Source organism: Ambystoma mexicanum, chromosome 7q (assembly GCF_040938575.1).
Source record: "Ambystoma mexicanum isolate Mex_15411 chromosome 7q, UKY_AmexF1_1, whole genome shotgun sequence".
NCBI lineage: Eukaryota > Metazoa > Chordata > Amphibia > Caudata > Ambystomatidae > Ambystoma > Ambystoma mexicanum.
The window spans coordinates 322,819,969-322,839,283 of record NC_090941.1 but is presented as its reverse complement, the minus strand read 5'-3'; positions in this window follow the sequence as shown (position 1 = coordinate 322,839,283).

Genomic DNA, 19,315 nt, shown 5'->3' with positions numbered 1-19,315 from the left:
GTGCAGTAGTGCTTTTATTTTACAGTACTTTCCAGGTGCTGAAAGCCTTTATTCCAGAGAACATTCTCATGTGCTGACTCATCGGGTGTGGCTTCCTAGGCCTGGTCTTCATGTGCTGACTCATCGGGTGTGGCAGGGTGTGGCAGCAAGGCTGAACCTGGTGGGCGTGGCTTCAGAAGCTCAGCTATATAAACTGCTCCATCCTTAAGGCCGGTGCTTCGCGTTACTGTGCACTCGCATGCAACGTGACGCTCATCGCCGCTTGGAGCAGTTTACTTACCTTGGAAACCAGGAGTTCTCCTGCATACTCACCTCCAGGAAACCAGTGCTTCATTGCTTCATCTGCAGACTCATCCCCTGACATCCAGTGATCTTGATCCCACTGCCGCAGCACGACACTCCGCATCCACGAACTCGGACCCTGTGAAGAAGAAGAAAGAAAAGGTTAGAACATCCGTCCTAGGGCCGCGCTGCATTTGAACCCCACGTGCCCTTTAGTTAACAACTTACCAGCTACTGTACTGCTGCAGCTTCGTTCCTCATTCCCTACGGCTGTTGCCTCGAGGTCCGCAGCTTCTGCCAGGCCAGCAAGATCACCAGAAAGGGAAGAAAGCAAAAGAGCAAACATTAAAAGTGGAATGGACAGCAATAGAAGACAACAAACTTTACAATACAACAAAAACAGACAAGGAAAGACAAAGGCAAACAGGAATACTTACCTTAAGTATAGTGGCTTAGTTGCAGCAGGACTGGACTACCACGTGCAAGGGACCAGTGAAGGAACTCGGTCCAGATCATATAAGCGCCCCTGCCAGAAGCAGCAGGACAGAGTGCTCGCCAAAACTAATCAACAGGTGAGCTTTCCAGGGACAGCGCATCCCACGGGCACCAGGGTTTGGGAGAAGGGGTCTGGAAGGGGATCAGGCGCACAAGCTGGCATACTCACGCCCCCTATTCTCCATGCAGGAGCAGTCCTGAGCAGCATCAGTTGTACCACCAGTCACCACATAAGCGCAGAGGGCGAAGTCGGACCCGAGCGACCTGATGCCCGGGAGGGCTGCAACCGTGCCCCAACGCCTCTGCAGAGGCCAGGTGAGCGTAACAGAACGTGAAGCCTCTTTGAATTTCTTCCTGGGCGTTATGGAAACTTCTGAAACTGACCAGTTGGCCCGATTACTGGGAGACTTACAGGCTGAAGTTCATGCCTCAAGATAGGAAATCAATGCCCTAAGGAGGGATCTAATTGTGAAACGGGAGCGGACAGATGAACTAGCAAGGCAAATGCTCCAGACACAGGCAGGCCAGGTCCCATTGCCGAGGTATGCCCCTCCTGCCACGCTTCAGTACAGGTGGTTCTTCCAGGGGGGGTTCCCCTAGCCCCACCAGAACGCTTCACAGGCGATCCGAATAAGTATGCCATCTTTATGAATCAATGTCACCTACATTTCTTGTGCAGACATAGGGCAGTCCCCAACGATCAAGCGAGAGTGGCATTTGTGCTCTCATATTTGGGAGGTAGTGCAGCGAACTGGTCAATACCCTTGGTAAACCAGGATGATCCTTTGCTTCGAGACTTCGGAGGTTTCCAGCGTGAAATGGAGAAACTATTTGTATGTCATACTCAAGAGCGGGCTCTGGAAAGTGAACTGTTATCACTACGGCAGGGTAACTAAGACCTACTAACATATATCGCTTCCTTTGATCGTCTGATAGCACAAACTAACTGGCCAGAGGAGAAAAGAATGACGCTCTTTTACTGAGGCTTGCCAGGGGAATTTAAGGACGTATTAGCCCAAGTAGTAAATCCCCCAGAAAGATGTGCTCAATACATCGACCTCACAGTGCAGCTCAATCACAGATTGTAGGATCAGAAGATGGATCGGGCCAAGGCCGAGGGGTGGTCGGTCTTTGTGCGACTCCATGAGAATCAAACCAAATCACACGCTCAGTCCGAGTCAATGCAAATCAGAGGCTTGCGGAGCCCACTCACCAAGGCAGAAAGGGAGAAAAGGAGACAGCAGCAGCTTTGTTTGTACTGTGGTAAGGCAGGTCACTATCTCCAAGAATTCCCGGTGAAACCTTCCAGGAAAGCAGTTGGAGCAACTGACAAGGGTGAAGAAGAAGAACAGGACTCAGGAAACTCCAATGCCCGGCAACCGTAGGGGTCTACTTGTCGAGCGGTGAAAAGGAACCTATGCAGACTTCATATCTAGTCATCCCTGTGCTCCTGATAAACCACAAGCAACCTTCGAAAATACATGCTTTGGAGGCATACATTGACAGTGGGGCTGTGTGAAATTAAATGGACCAAGATCTGGCTACCCGGACAGGCCTTCCTCTCTGACAGAAGGAGGTTTCGGAAAACGTCACAGCAGTTGATGAATCTCAGCTATCATCCGGCCCAGTGACGCCTTACACAGAGAAGGTCACGCTTCTGTGTCAGGACGGTCACCAAGAGGACATAACCTTCGATCTCATCAGCGCTCCTCAGTTTCAGATAATATTTGGAATGCCCTGGCTGGAGACCCACAATCCCAGGATTGACTGGCGTGAACGAGTTATGACCTTTCCTGAAGACAGTGCCAACACCTGTTATAGCAAGGGATTCTCACTAAAAGGTCTTACCAACCCAGGTTCATCGAAGAAAGAAACCATACTGGGCCTCATCAGTTCACTACCGCCTGAATAGCTGGATTACCAAGATGTCTTTCAAAAAGAGCAAGCAAACACCCTACCTCTGCACAGACCATATGACTGCCAAATTGATCTGGTACCTGGAGCTCAAGTTTCCTGCAGTTGGATTTACGCCCTAACAGAACAGGAAACCCAGCATCTAAAAACCTACCTTGATCAGTATCTGGCAAATGGCTTCATTCGTCCGTCCAAGTCCCCTGCATCCTCGCCCCTCTTTTTTGTACCTAAAAAGGAGGGAGACCTGAGGATTTGCATCGACTACAGAGCACTTAACCAGATCACGGTAAAGAAACAGTACCCGTTACCGCTTATCCCCAAGCTCTTGGATCAAGTCAAAAAATGCTCAGATGTATACAAAACTAGACTAACGAGGGTCCTACCATCTAGTAAGAGTCAAAAAAGGAGAATGGTGAAGACAGCATTTTGTACAGGCCTTTATGAATATCAGGTTATGCCCTTTGGACTCTGTAGTGCCCCGACGGCGTTCCAATATTTCATGAATGACGTGCTCCGCAAACTGTTTGACACCTGCGCTCTTGTATCTATTGACATTCTTATCTATTCGACCACCAAGGAGGACCGCGTCAACCATGTCCGGGCAGTTTTGAAGAATCTGCTGCAACACTGGCTATATGCCAAATTGGAGAAATGCTTCTTTCATGTGACAGAGGTAAAACTCCTCTGATTTATTCTCACACCACAGGCGTATGCATGGTCACGCGCAAGGTAGGCGCTATCCTTAACTGGCCCTCACTGACATCCATAAAGGGAGTACAGAGTGTAATTGGGTTCGCCAACTTTTATTGCCGGTTCATTCCCGGGTTCTCCCAGATCGTACACCCAATCAACTCTTTACTAGAGAAAAATAAACAATTTAAATGGTCAGAAGAGGCAGAGAAAGACTTCCAGGAGCTAAAACAAGCATTTACCACAGCACCAATTCTACAGCATCCTCGACCAGAACTACCATACGTGGTCGAAACTGATGCTTCCAACATAGCAATGGGAGCAGTCCTGTCATAATGAGACCCTGAAACAGGTCAGTTGCATCCCGTGGCATTCTGGTCTCGCAAGTTTTCAGCCCCTGAATTGAATTATGCAATCACTGATAAAGAACTGCTAGCAATTAAGGCAGCCTTCAAAACCTGGAGCTAGATATACAGTCACCATTGTCACGGATCAACGCAATCTACAATATCTGAAGACCGCTAAAGCGCAATCATCAAGCCAACTCCGCTGGGCTCCCTTCTTTGCGGAATACGACTTTGTCATCACCTATAGACCCGGGGTACGCAATGAAAAAGCGGACGCCCTATCTAGCATGAGTGAGGTAGAAGAGGCATTCACTACACCAGACCCCGTGGCCATCATCCCTGAAGGATGAATCCAAGGCATGATTGCCGCAACCACCACTCTAAACAACTTAAAATCTGACCTGCAACACTTGATGAGTCCACCTGCGCAACAGGAATGGCTAGGGAAGGGAGACTGGTATACGATCGTGGACAACCTACCATACTACCAAAGACGATTGTACATCCCGGATTAGAAATTACAGAATCAAATCATCGCAAACTATCAAGATTCATTAGTAGAAGGGCATCCGGGAATAGCCGAAACCCAAGCTAAAATAAAGAAAATTTACTGGTGGCCAACTTGGCGAAAGGACATTGCCCAGTTCATCGCAACCTGTGGCACCTGTGCACAACACAAGTCCCAAAAACAAAGTCCTGCAGGTCTGCTACGTCCTTTAGAAGTACCCCCAGCACCTTGGCATATGTTATGAATGGATTTTATTACAGACCTTCCCTCCTGTAATGGATACAATACCATCTTAGTCGTCGTAGATCTGTTTTCCAAAATGGCCCACTTTATTCCCCTGAAAGGTCTCCCAACTGCTTCTACTCTGGCTACCGTGTTTTTGGAACAAATTGTCTGGCTACATGGGTTCCCATCAATATTGATATCAGACCGAGGAACTCAGTTTGTGTCTGCATTCTGGAAAAGGTATTGTAAAATTGCCAAAATCGACCTCTGGTTATCTACAAGCCATCACCCCCAAGCCGACGGCCAGACCGAATGGACTAACCAGACACTGGAGCAATACATTAGGTGTATGCTGCAACAAACTGAGAATACCTGGAAGGACATACTTTGGTTAGCAGAATACACATATAACAACTAAATTCACGCCAGTATGGGACAAAGCCCTTTCTACATAGTGTATAGTCGACATCCACGGACATCCGTTTTTGATGCACTTGAATCATTAGAAATGCTGCTGTAATGACCTTACACATAAATATCACCCATGTTTTGAAGGAAGCAGCAGAGCATCTTGCCAGAGCCAAAGAGAAACAGAAGCAGTTTGCGGATCGACACCGAAGGGAAGCTCCCAACAACCAAGTCGGAGACAAGGTTTGGTTAGCAGCCAAAAACATCCCCCTGAAAGGACCATGGACGTTCCGTCCCAGATATCTGGGACCCTACATTATCAAGGCTGTGATTAACCCTGTGGCCATGAAATTAAAATTACTGGCCCACATACGGATCCACCCGGTGTTTCATGTCTCCCTCCTAAAACCATTGAGACCAGGTAAGCGGATCGATACTCCACCGGATCCCGAAATAGTTGAAGGAGAAACAGAATATGAAGTTAAAAGGATCCTAGACTCTAAGATGGTCCGGTCCAAGCTGTACTACCATATAGACTGGAAAGTTTATGGACCCCAAGATCGGACCTGGGAACCCAGTGAGGATGTCCACGCTCCACGATTAATTAGGCAGTTCCACCGCAATAACCCCACTAAAACAGGGTCAGGGGGGAAACCACCCATGAGAGGGGCCTTGAGGGGGAATGCTGTCATGGCCACAGGCCCCAGAACACAAAAACCACACCATCTAGTGATGGGGACAATGGGTCACTTGACTCACTTATGTCCCTTTGGGACCTATAAACACAGGGGCCCTAGCTGGACTCAGTCCTGGCGCCTTTGGCGCCAGGCTCATATAGAGATGTGAGCAGGAACACTTTATTTCAGTGGAGTGCTTTTACTTTATTTCAGTGCAGGAATGCTTTTATTTTATAAGAACTTTCCAGGAGCTGAAAGCCTTTATTCCAGAGAACATCCTCATGTGCTGTCTCATCGGGATGGGGCTCTATAGGCCTGGCCTTCATGTGCTGACTCATCAGGTGTCGCAGGGTGTGGCAGGCAGGCTGAACCTGGTGGGCGTGGCTTCAGAAGCTCAGCTATATAAGCTGCTCCATCCTTAAGGCCGGTGCTTTGTGTTACTGTGCACTCGCGTGCAATGTGATGCTCACCGCCGCTTGGACCAGTTTACTTACCTTTGAAACCAGGCGTTCTCCTGCATACCTCACCTCCAGGAAACTGGTGCTTCATCGATTCATCTGCAGACTCATCTCCTGACATCCAGTGATCTTGATCCCAACGCTGCAGCACCGCACTCCATATCCACGAACTCGGACCCTGTGAAGAAGAAGAAAGAAAAGGTTAGAACATCTGCCTAGGGCCGTGCCGCATTTGAACCCTAGGCACCCCCTAAATAATAATTTACCAGCTACTGTACCGCTGCAGGTTCGTTCCTCATTCCCTACGGCTGTTGCCTCGAGATCCGCAGCTTCTGCCAGGCCAGCAAGATCACCTGAAAGGGAAGAAAGCAAAAGAGCAAACATCAAAAGTGGAATGGACAGCAATACAAGAAAACAAACTTTACAATACAAGAAAAACAGATGAGGAAAGACAAAGGCAAACAGGAACACTTACCTGAAGTATAGTGGCTTAGCCGCAGCAGGACTGGACTACCACATGCAAAGGACCAGTGAAGGAACTCGGTCCAGATCATACAAGTGCCCCTGCCAGAAGCAGCAGGACAGAGTGCTTGCCAAAACTAATCAACAGGTGAGCTTTCCAGGGACAGCGCATCCCACGGGTACCACGGTTTGGGAGAAGGGGTCTGGAAGGGGATCAGGCGCACAAGCTGGCATACTCACACCCCCTATTCTCCACACAGGAGTAGTCCCGAGCAGCATCACCTATTACCACATGTCACCACATAAGCGCAGAGGGCGAAGTTGGACCCGGGCGACCTCACCCCCGGGAGGGCTGCAACTGTGCCCCAATGCCTCTGCAGAGACCAGATGAGCGTAACAGTGCCTCCTTTATCCACATTAACACATGACCCCTAAACACTGCAAGGCCTTAATGTGGCCAGCAACCAACATGCTCTACTTCTATCTTTTTGGGAACAAAGAGTTGGCTATCACTTCACCTAATATCTGGAGGCAACAATGATCATTTAAAATAGGGGAATGGTCTAAAAAGGTTTGAGACTTCATTATGTTGTTGCAGGCCTTAATTGTCACGTCAGTGAAGAGTAAAATTAGATCAATCAGGAACCTGTTCCATGCTTTATTTGTTTGACTTCATTCTTTTAAAGTAGGTCCCAGAAGATAACCCACCCTCTCTGAGTTAAATATGAGAAGTCTATCACATGGGAGATTATGGCCTGGTCACCCTTTAAGATATAAGCTATATTATCCGGTAGCCAAAAGAACATGATTTTTTCTGTTTGGTCTTAACCTGAGAAATGAGCAGTGCCTTTTGGGTTATTTGGCACTGTTATAAATGTGTACAGAAACAAAAATAAATGTTTTCCATCTCAGTGACCTCTATTTCAGTAATCCTCATTTGACATGGATGCAGGGGCTTGACCTGTCATCTCCCACCTTGCTGCTGCACTATGTTTGGACCCCTGGGAAGCCCTTGTGTAGTTGACCCATGTAAGGCTCTCTACATGGCTGTTAACCCTCTCTGGCTCCTTTTCGAATGGCTACTCCGGTGCCCTAATCTCCTTCCCCTAGACTCTCTAGCTACCCCTGCAGTCTGCTGGCGATCTTCAGTGGAGGCGCTATGTGCTCCGTGTGATGTCCTCTCAACTGTGGTGCATTTGGCTCCTTACCACCTAGGTGGAGGGAACTTAAAATACACTAGAGCGGTGAATTTGAACAGAATCTGCAGGCCGGATATTATTTGCTCTGGGGTCCTTAATACCTTATATCTCTGGTTTATGATTCATGAGGCCATTTCTAACCCCCCGGGACTGTAAAACTTCTCTTGGGCATTAGCCCATGCCCTTTTGCATTACATAGATCACAGGTCTCTATCCCCTGCAAGGTGCACACTGGGACCACACGTCAAAATATCCTGGGCTGTCCACTGTCGGTTTGCACTGCATGCCACTGACGTCCATTTGAAGCAGGGCTTTGCTGTCTGATTTCTTGAGTTCTCCTTGCATATGGCAGACATCATGTCTTGGCAAGCGATTCTATCACCTAGAACTGTTTTTAAGCGTATGCTGCTGACCAATGATTAGTTGATGAGGGTCCTGGCTTTGACCACTGCTGTTACTGTTTCTAAGACATGGATCTCAATTTGTAGCATTTCTCAGCTTTCTGTCAGTCCCCTTACCAGGACAAACCATACATGTCTGTGAATCTGATTAGATGGTGTTGGATAGACAGTACTCAGTCTCCAGAGGGTCTTCTTCTACCACAGCACATGTTGGGAAGAATGCAGGATACAGTAGGGGACGGTACTCCTCTTCTACTGGCTGTTGATACCGATGTCCCTGATCTGAAAGATGTACTTTTCAAAATGGTGTTCAAAGTAGTCACACTTAAATCCAGGCCGGATACAGTAAGGGAAGGTGCCAAGTCTAGAAATAGGATTGGTGTTGCTGAAGATCTATAGACTAGACTTTGAATGCTGAGTAAACTAAAGTGAGATGTGAAAGAAAACACTCATAGAGAATGTTCTCAAGGTCTTAGGCCCCCTCTTCTTCCAACTGTTTCCCAATTAGAGGGCACACCATGAACTCTCCCCACTTCAGTGTCCCATTTAGCAAGCAAGGCAGGTAATACAAAATAGCTGAAAATTACCTGATCCTATGTTGGGCTAGGGAAAGAGAAGGTCTTGGATACCAGCCATCAAAGGTCTCCGTATACACTGACTTCATGACTGCAGTCCAAGTGGGTCAACAGTCTTTGGTGTCAGTGATGGAAAGACTCAGAGACTGCAATCTGAAGTGTGCTATGCTCCTTCTACCCCAAGGTTATCTGTATAGATACATGTGACATTTATTCCACCCTCCATGAAGCTATGGATTTTCGTAATGGCTTCCCACTGCTCTCTCTGAGCAACAATACAGTGTTCTTCCATTTGAGGGGCTCTGCGGGTGGAGAGGTGCTGCATAGAATTCATGGCTTTATTTAGATTGTATATTTAGTTATGAGGTGGCATTATAAGCTGTAAATATTTTGTAGACCATTAGTAAATAGGTTTGGTCATATAACATTAAACCAATCATGCAAAGATTCCTCCCTCCTTCTGTATGCAGTACGGCGTTCTTCCGGTTGTACTGTTTTACATGGCAATTGTTATAAACCATGGAATGTGCTAGCATTCCGGTCAGTTAACGAGATGTATACTGTAGATAATACCTTTGGATATTGTGGAGTGCCATTTATTATATAACGGAAGAGCACATCTTACTGCTTCTTCAGTGGGATGGAGGAGGGGATGGCAGGGTAGCGCATTGGCTATTTTCAGTTGCCTATCTTTGTTTGTCTTTCCTGGTCAACATTCTATGATTGTTTGGATATTGGGTGGATAGGTCTCAGCTTGCTATATGATTACAGTTTGGGTGGATATACAGGGGATAATTGGATGGTTGCTCAAAATGCATTGTAGCTAAGTAATAGACACAGGGTTGTTCATTTGCAACCAATGTGGTGTTACTCTTCAGTTATGGATTTTGAATGGTAATCCCTTTGGAATTTTAAGATGTGATGTTTAAGACTGTAAAAACTAGCAACATTAAAGCTGGGAGTATTGCAGCGTACATTAGGGAGTTTGGGGTCAAAATACTCGTGCTGTAGGTCTATCATGTGGTTGGGCGCTCTGACATGCTTGCCAGAAACTAGAGAAACATGACTCACACCACCTCATTTTCCTCTAGCTCCAGTGGGGTGCTTACACATGCTCTTAGATATCTGCACGGTGATAGATGTTGAGCCTTAGGGCATATCTGGCATAGTCCTAGGTACTATCAAAGCATTAAAGGGCACAGGATGATCTATATGTATTCAAAAAACCCTACCAATCATCGATGATTCATGTTGTAGATGAAAAGTTCCATATATATATGGGAATACATAAATGATAATTTGGCAGGTGACATTAGAATTATCCTGAACACAGGATTGGTCCAGCCTAGTTTAAGAGAAAGGGGCACTTAAATAATCGCCCCAAGAAAGAGTGCACACCATGCCCTTCATTAAACTCATTTTTGTTTCGAGATTGCATAATTCAGGGATTTGGGAGTTCTCTTACTACTCACTGTACATGTTGTGCACTTTTAAATTGTTCTAATTGTACTGTTCACTGACATGGCAATTAAGATGGGCAACAACATAATGAAGTATCATACCTTTTCAGACCATTTCCCTATTTTAAATGATCATTTATTCTCAAGCCGCAGACCCAGACCTGTACGGCTGCCTTAACAATTTAAGATCCTTCCTCTGTCAGATGCCATTTGCAAAAGTGAGGTCTGTTAAAATATCTTACAATATTTAAAATGTAATTAATTTTATAATGTTCTGAAATAGAGACCATTTCTATCTTATAAACTTCACCTGGCACTATGGATGGGATAGCCCTTTATTGTACTATAACTACAAACTCATTTTTGTGCCAACAATCAATTGTCCCAAGATATTGGTCTGTCCATCAGTGTGTATGTAAGATTACAAAAGTAAGGACATGATACATTCCACTCAGAATGCTAGATCCCCACATCGGATGTTTGGCAGATATGTTAAAATCAATATTGGTTTCCTCAATTTGTAACCAGAGTACATGAACAAGAGGAGATGTCGAAAATATGTATAGCCCTTTTGGGCATGCTCTGCAAATATCATTCATTATATGCATGTGTGCTCGAGCATGTAAGGGTCACGATTTAGGAGGAAATATTGGTTTCCTCATATTTCTTGTAAAATTTGTAACCAGAGTACATGAACAAGAGGAGATGTCGAAAATATGTATAACCATTTTGGGCATTCTCTGCAAATATCATTCATTATATGTATGTGTGCTCGAGCATGTAAGGGTCATGATTTAGTGAAAAAAATATATTGTATGATAATTCATCCCTAAAAGCATTTTCAAAATCCTTGTGCTCATGCACTCCCATTCCTTTTCAGATCTACATACTCTGAACTCCTATTCCTATTAACGGGTTCCTATTTCTCACAAAACAGCTCATCTGAAGAGTAATCATACATGCCTTGATCTTTATCCACATAGTCACTATTTCTGATGTTCCTGTCATAGCATACATGCTGCCCACAAAATAGTGGCACAAACAAGTTCCATATTTTCAGAGTGTCTGAATGACATCTGTTTGAAATATTTGCCTTGATTATTTGATACAAGCCTTAATATAATATGATATGATGTGATGTGGCATTTATAACGCGCCTGTACACAAGTGTTTCTAGGCACGACAAGGAGGGGGAAACAAAGGCATGACAACATAATGATCATAATAGGCGTTGTCATTCAGATTACGCGAGTGTTGGGAAGAGGGAACAGGAGACGTGCCTGGAGGGAGTGGAAGGGGGAAGTGCAGTTCACCTACAATTGCAACCAGTGTGTGGCTCATAAGTGCAGAGAGAAGGGACTGTAGGATTGCAGATACAGACCCTTAAGTGCTGGGGAGCCTGGAGGCATTGCGAGGGCAACTGGACATGCAGGAGCCTGGGACTGAGTTCAGAGGGTGACCAGGTGACCAGTGCACGGAGCAGTCAGGTGCATCAGCAGGGGAGAGAAAGAGAGAAAGCGGAACTGAAAAGGATGGTCTTGAGTTGCTTCCGGAACCTGAGGCGGTTCTGCTCAAGTTTGAGAGAGGCAGGGAGGCTGTTCCAGAGGGAGTCCCCAGCTGAGGAGATAGATCTTTCCCCAAGTCTCTGGTCTGGTCAGAGCTCAAGAAGGAAGATGTTGTGGAAGAGAAAGTTGGAAGTAGAGCTGTCCCAGGCCCCAGAAAGCCTTGTGGATGATGAAGAGAGGGTCTTGAAGTTGATCCTTGCAGCCACAAGGAGCCAGCGAAGAGATGTCAGAGCTAGAGAGACACGATCCCTAGGCTTGAGGCCAAGGACAATTCTTGCAGTCCTGTTCTGGATAAGTTGTAAAGGTTGAAGAGTAAATGCAGGAAGATTTAGCAAGAGACTGGTGCAATAGTCCAGGCTAGAGAGGACCAGAGCTCTGGAGACAGTGAGCTTCTGGGGGAAAGTGAGAAAAGGAAGTATACCTCTGAGGAGGTGCAGCTGATAGTTTGACTTCTTAGAGACGTCAGAGATGTGAGGAGAGAAGGAGAGGGTGGAGTTGAAGATGACATCAAGGTTCTTAGCCTCACAGGAAGGAGCAGGAAGAGGGCCCAGAATGGGCGGCCAGAGATGGAGAGGAAATGAGGGAGCAGGTGTCCCAATGAGGAAGATCTCAGGTCTACTGGCATTAAGGCAGAGATCATTGGCGGCACACCATTCCTGAATTGCAGCCAGACAGTCTGGTATGAGAGGAGAAGCAGAGGTTGTTGAGGGGAGCCTGAAAGAGAGCTGAGCGTCATCCGCATAACATTGAAAATTGGAACAGAAAGTAGTGATGCGGTGAGCAAGAGTTGCCAGGTAGTAGTTGAAGAGCCAGGGAGAGAGGTTAGAACCATGGGGAACACCACAAGTAGAGAGAGAGATAAAAGAGAGGAAAGACCCCAGTTGGACCAGATAGGGTCGGTCGGTGAGAAAGGAGGAAAACCAGGCCAGTGCCTGATCAGTAATACCAAGTTTGTCGCAGAGACGATTGAGCAGGATGACATAGTTGACTGGGTCAAAAGCAGAGGATAGATCAAGGAGAATGTGGACAGAAGGGAGATTAGAGTCAAGATTGGAGAGCAAGTCTTCACAGGCGTTCAGGACAGTAGTTGCCGTGTTTCTGGCAGCTCTGAAGCCAGACTGGTGGTCATGGAGGCTACAAACAGATTCAGTATGTAGATTAAGCTGGGAGATGGCCAACCTTTCCAAGAGTTTGCCCAGGAAAGGAGTGATGGAGACCGGGTGATAGTTAGCCAGAGACGAAGGATCGGCTGAGGGCTTCTTTAGAAGGTGGTGCACAAGAGGGTGCTTAAGGGGGAGGGGAAGTTCCAGTGGAAAAGGAGTGATTGCAGAAATCATCCAAGGCTGGAGCAAGGGTGTCAATGTGGTCCTTGATTGTTCTAGTTGAGCAGGGGAGAACTTTCTTTGACAACACTTTCATAGATCGGACTTGTCTAGGAACATTGTCAGGCGGAACAGGGGAAAGGAGGAGAAAGGAGGAGGAGAGACAGCCTCAGGTGGGCCAGGAGTGGTAGAGGAGGTAGAGGAAGAGAGGATGGACCGGATGTCCTGAGATTTAGTTATGAAATGAGAGGCCAAGGCCATGCAGAAGGCGTGGGAGGGAACAGGAGAGGCAGAGACTGCAGCAGGATTGGCCAGCTCTTTGCAGATTTTGAAAAGTTTGTCCGAGTTGTAAGATCCTGTTGAGATGCGGGCCTGGATGTAGGCTTTCTTCTTAGAGAGGAAAGAGAGTCTGTACTGCCTTTGGAGCAGGTGGCAGGCCAGTTTGTCAGGGGGTGCACCCGATGCCCTCCACTTCCTCTCCACCGCCCTACACTTGCATTTAAGGGCAGTGAGGTCAGAATCGTACCAAGAGTTGCACTTGGAGGGCTTCAAGCAGATCCTCACGACAGGGGCAAGGACATCCAGAGTGGTAGAGGTAGAGAGATGAAGGTTAGAGAGGGCTGTGTCAGGGTGTGAGTCAGGTTTTTAAGAAACGGAAAAGGGGGGTCCGCTTTGTGTATTATAGAGGGGCCTGAGTCTGGAGGATGAATTTACACTGCAGAAAAAAGGGGTGGACTCTGGCTGCCTCTTCCTCTGAGACACTAACAGGTGTTGCACTGGCATACATGAAACCAAGTCTACACTGGTAGGACTTGTATTTCTTATAGTAGAACCCAACAACACTTTTTCACAGGTGCTAAAACTTCTTTATTTAACACACAACATGTTTTTATAATAGATAGACAAACTAAAAGTCCACTTTCGCAAATTGTTTACATAGCTGGAAACACATTTGAGTGTCGACTCTTTCAGTGCATGCGCAGTAATATTGCACTTGATAACCTTGTTGTATTAACAATCATGTGTTGTTGACATTATATGCCGATACAATATAATGGAAATGCAATTTGCGAAAGTGGACTTTTAGTTTGTCTATCTATTATAAAAAACTTGTTGTGTGTTAAATAAAGAAGTTTTAGCACCTGTGAAAAAGTGTTGTTGGGTTCTACTATAAGAAATACAAGTCCTACCAGTGTAGACTTGGTTTCATGTATGCCAGTGCAACACCTGTTAGTGTCTCAGAGGAAGAGGCAGCCAGAGTCCACCCCTTTTTTCTGCAGGGTGTGAGTCAGCCAAAGGTGCAGGAGGAGGAGAGAAAGTAGCGGCAAAAGCCTCAACTGACACACGCTTCATGGTTCGGATGACCAAGAAGGTAGGTGGCAATGCTGGAGTCGGCTCGACCTGCGGGGTAGAGAGAGCAAGAGAGATTGGAAGAAAGGAGAATGTTACCACTCCAAGAGAGAGGAGAGGTGAGAGGGTTAGAGAAGGGGAGGTCTGAGGAAATCAGAACATTGGGGGTACGCCCTGCAGAGTGAGTTGGGCCAGAGGGAAGAATAGAGAGAGAGAGAGAGAGAGAATTGCAGAGGATTGCGAAAGAGTCCTAAAGAAGGGCTGGTAGCATCCAGGTGGATGTTCAAATCTCTGTTGAGGAGAAGTTGAGATGTAGAGGCAAGGAGCAAGGAGGAGAGGTCAGCCCACTTAGAGAAGAAGAGGGTGACCTGGACAGACGGCTTGTAGATAGTGGCCACAATGAGAGTGTTACGCACCGACATTCGATCAGGGCTTCTTCTGCTCCCTTGTCGCACCATAACAGAGGCAAGTCTACTATCAGGTCTTCCAATAGTTACTTGGCGCTTCGCTATGGTCTACGGCATGTTGCAGCGCCGTTTTTGTCTTATTGGCAGCTGCCCTGGAGAAAGCTGCAGCGCCTAACACTGCGGACTACAACTCCCGTGGTTCATGGCGCCTGTGTGTAGTTTGTGGAACACGGACACGGGAGCCTCGTATCCGCTTAGCCCCGCATCCTCATTGATTTAGTCTATGGCAGCCCGCTGTATGCTGCTTCTGTTTGGAGTTGCTAACCGGCTTAATTTGACCTCCGTGTCAATTCCATTGCTGCAATTCACATGTACCGACCCTTTCTTCCGCCTTATCCGGATTGCCTGGTCTATGCCCTTTTGATCGCTAACTTGTGTACCGAACTTCTTGTTGTTCTCCAAAGGTCTGCCTTGGATTACGATTTTGTGCTACGTTGCCCTCCAGTGTACCGAACCTCAGCTGCGTTTACAGGACTGCCTTTTGTCTACTATCCTGCATCTTAGCATCCTTCTGTGTAACCACACTCTGCAAACTTTGTGAGCTTTTGGAAATCCTTGGTGTCTGCACCGCACGACTCACTCTCTCTGGAAGCTCCGCTTACAGAATCTTTTTTCTCCACAAGAGCGGTAAGTGAATCCCATACATGACGGACCTCACTTTACTCAGGAACGTGTCCCTTCTTTTGTAACTGGGATACAAGTCATCACCTCTGCCACCCTTTACTATCCTGTTTACTGACTGCATTGCTTCAACTCCATACCATGGACTACACCCTTCTTAGTGCACGTAGGGACGCTGTGCTGGGAAGTGCAACAACCCGTCACTAGCGCGCTCCTCGTGCCGTCCGGGTATAGATTCCCTTACTATCATTCCTGTTTGTTGTTTTACACTTTCGTTGTGTTGCATCCTGGCTATTCAGTCACTCAAGTTCCAAATAGGGGTAAGAACTGTGTATTATTCTTGCATGGCATTACACTCCTCTAGGAAGTATAGTGTTTAATATCCCTCTGTGTTTCTAGGTGGTATCCAGTATCAGTTACGTCAGGATAGTGGGGGAATAACAAAGGTATTATCACTGTTAGTTGTTACTAAGGAGAGGAACCTCATTTCTTTTGTGGAATATTTACTTCTTGTGCTTTCCTTTTCAGCTGGGTTTGTGGCGGTGCGTTCTCCCTGCTCTTTTATACGATCGGTCCCTCTGTCTGCTATTCTCCCAGCAGAGGGTCATATCGCAGAAAAGATCTTCTTCCCTCACAGAGAGGAGGCTTGGTAGGAGGCTATGACCTAGCTCTTCAAGCAACTATCCGAACCATTTTGGCATCCTGTCTTTGGGTACTCTCTGTTCGGTGAGTAACAGAGAGAGAGGCCAGGAGAGATAGAAATCCTGCAGACCAGGCATTCAAAGGAGGAGTAGTGCTCCATTGGAATGATAGAAGCAGGGATCCACTCCTGGAAAATCAAGGCTACATCCCCACAGGGGCGGTTAGGTATGGGTTCAGAGATGATCTTGTAGCTATCGGGAAGGACAGAGCTGGCCGTGAGACTGAGCACATCCAAATCAAGCTCTTTTAGTAGACAGCAGATGTCAGAAGAGTGTTTGACAGCTGAACAAGAGTTGAGAGTAGAGATGTGGAGCGGGTTACCACATTTTAATGACTTCCATGGAGGGGTACAGGCCAGAGGTACACCCTGCAAAAGTGTTGGAGGTGCTTGAGAATGGGAAGAGGGGGAAGGAAGAGAAGTTAGGTAGTCAGAGAAGTAGAAGATAGTGCCAGAGGGATGGCAGAGGAGGGAGGCAACAGGCTGGCCAGAGAAACGGCAGGGGGTGCCGAAGAGGTGGCATAGGAAGGAGGCAGCAGAGGAGCCAGAGAGGGGTAAGAAGGATTGGCAGGAGAGGAAAGGAAGTTGATAAGGCTCGGGAAGCATCTATCAAAGAGGAGGAGATTGGTCTGAGGGCGTTTGACCAATACAGTGCCATATAAGTAGACATTAATGAGGATCTTAGAGCAGTAGAAGGGGGCCATGAGGGCCTCCCACCGGGTGCCACCATTAATGGGAGAGGAGGAAAAAGGAGAGAGAACAGAGACCATATAGGGGGGTCAATAGGCCTGGAGAGAGAACTATAAAGAGTATGTGGGTAAGGGTCTGTCTGGAGGAAGCACTGGTGGAAGCACTGGTTTAGGTATCAGCAATAGGGAGGCCTGGGTTGGAGACCAGGATGTCCCTTTTTAGCTTCTTCCTGCCAGACGTAGTGAGAGGGATAGGATAGTCGATAGAAAAGCAGTTAGAAAAGATAGGTGAGATAGAGTACCATAGGGGGTGCAGGAAAGAAAGAGGGGGAGTATATGTAGAGGGGAGCCCAGGCAGAGGAGTGGGGAGGGGAGCTTGTGCATGGGGGCAGACAGCAGGGAGGCAAAAGGGGGGGCACGAAAGGGAGGGGGCACAACAAAGAACAAGAACAAAGGACCTACAAATCAGATGCAGTACAGAACCAGCATAAAGAAAAGAACACAGCAGAGAACCTAGAAGTAGAGAATCCAGATGTAGTAGAGAACCAAGGCAAAGCACAAAGCACAACAGGGAACCTGGAAGTAAAGAAAGCAGATGCCATACAGGACTAAAAGCAAAACACAGAGGTCAGCAGGGAACCTAGAAGTGAAGAATGCAGGCAATTGCAATGTGATGCCACAAACTGTGGATGGCAACACTATGTCAAGAACCGTAGAGAGCAAACACAAAGTCAATACAGTCAACAGGGCACAGAACACAACAGGAACCTAGAAGAAGAATGCAGGGAATATTAAGTAATACCAGGAAAACAGTGGAGCACGAGACAATGTCAGAATAGTCCACAATAGATCGAAGAGGATGGGCTGAGATGCGAGAGGAAGGAAGGGAAATGCAGCAGGGGGAACGGAACAGGATGTGGGGACCGATGATGTGAGGGAGCCCGCCCAGTTAGTGAAGCCAGGGAGTGTACGTGGCCAAGTGGTGTGTGCAAGGTTGTGGGCTAAGTATCTTTATCACAGCACAATACAACACACACAGATTTGACTTTCCCAAAGGTGGAAAAAAAGGCTAGGTTTTTAAGCCCAGCACAATACAACACACCCAGATTCGACTTTACTAGAATGGGAAAAAGGCTAGGTTTTCGAGCACAGCACAATTCAAAACACTTAGATTCCGCTTTCGTAGAAGGGCGAAAAGGCAAATTATTTTTAGCACGGCACAATACAACACACCCAGATTGGACTTTCCCAAAAGGGGAAAAAAGGCTACGTTTTTGAGCACAGTACAATACAACACACCCAGATTAGACTTAACTGATCAGTTGCAGCATGTGGACGGCTGCAGGCTAGGTGCTACCACGGCAGAAACTGTATATAACACATATATTTTGATACATTCAACCCTTAAAATCTCAGGTCAATCTAGAGTATTCCAGATAATACAATGCAATGACACTTTTGATATTCTAATTAAATTCTATATTTGATTAGATATTTATTACATTCTTTGATAACTTCAAATTGTACGTTCCCCTGCTGTAGGGGGAACACTTTTAGCATCTGGCAGCACAGTAGATGCTTTCTCCTCATCCTTGATACAGGACAAAAGGAGGACACACTGTCCTCAGCATTGTCAGTGGGATGCGGGTGTGGTGTTTGTGCATGATCAAGATCTAGCTAGGCTAAAGGGAGAGAGGGACCACAGGAGAGCATGAGGGACTGTGAGCGAGACCAGCAATGAGAACTGAAGTTGAGCTTTGGGGTGGAGTCAGCCACACATGACACTAAAAGGTGCAAAATTTGGGTCACTACCAGAGATTAGTGCCTGAACGGCATGTCCCTTTTAACTAATTTGACTTAACCAATATACTAAGAACCACTATCATATTTAAAATGTCCCACCTTTCCGGTCCTAGCAGCCTTTTCAAATATTAAATTGCTGCAGCTCAACAATCATTCTATAAATCATCAGGTTTCTAAACAGTGTATCAGCCTATGCAAATGAAGTTAACCATTGATTACATATTACGCTTGACTAACTCTATACAGGATAATAAGAGATTGCCCATCCTTTTTAAGTATGTCATTATTTGTTCTAGCACAAAAGCATCACTGAAATTATACAGTTGTTTTGTATTGAATGTCACTCTGATATCAAGTACTTCTTTAGCCAGTGTGTTTATATTCACAACATGTACTGGGCATTATGTCTGGTTTTCCATATTTTGAAATGTTTCTGTTTTTAGTTTGTGGCCATTGGCTCTTAAGTATCATTCTAGTCCCTTATTTGATTGATGTTTTTGATTTTTATGAATTTGTAACGCGCGCATGACGAACTTGATCGTATTTTGGCGCAGATGACATCAGCAGAGGCAGATGATATGGATCAAAATGAGGCCCCGCCAAAAAAGGGGGGCCACCTACCTCAGTAGAAAGGTTTTCAGTGCTCGGCAGAATTGCAAGAGAGATCTCATGGTCCTAAGTTGTAAGGGTAGGGAAT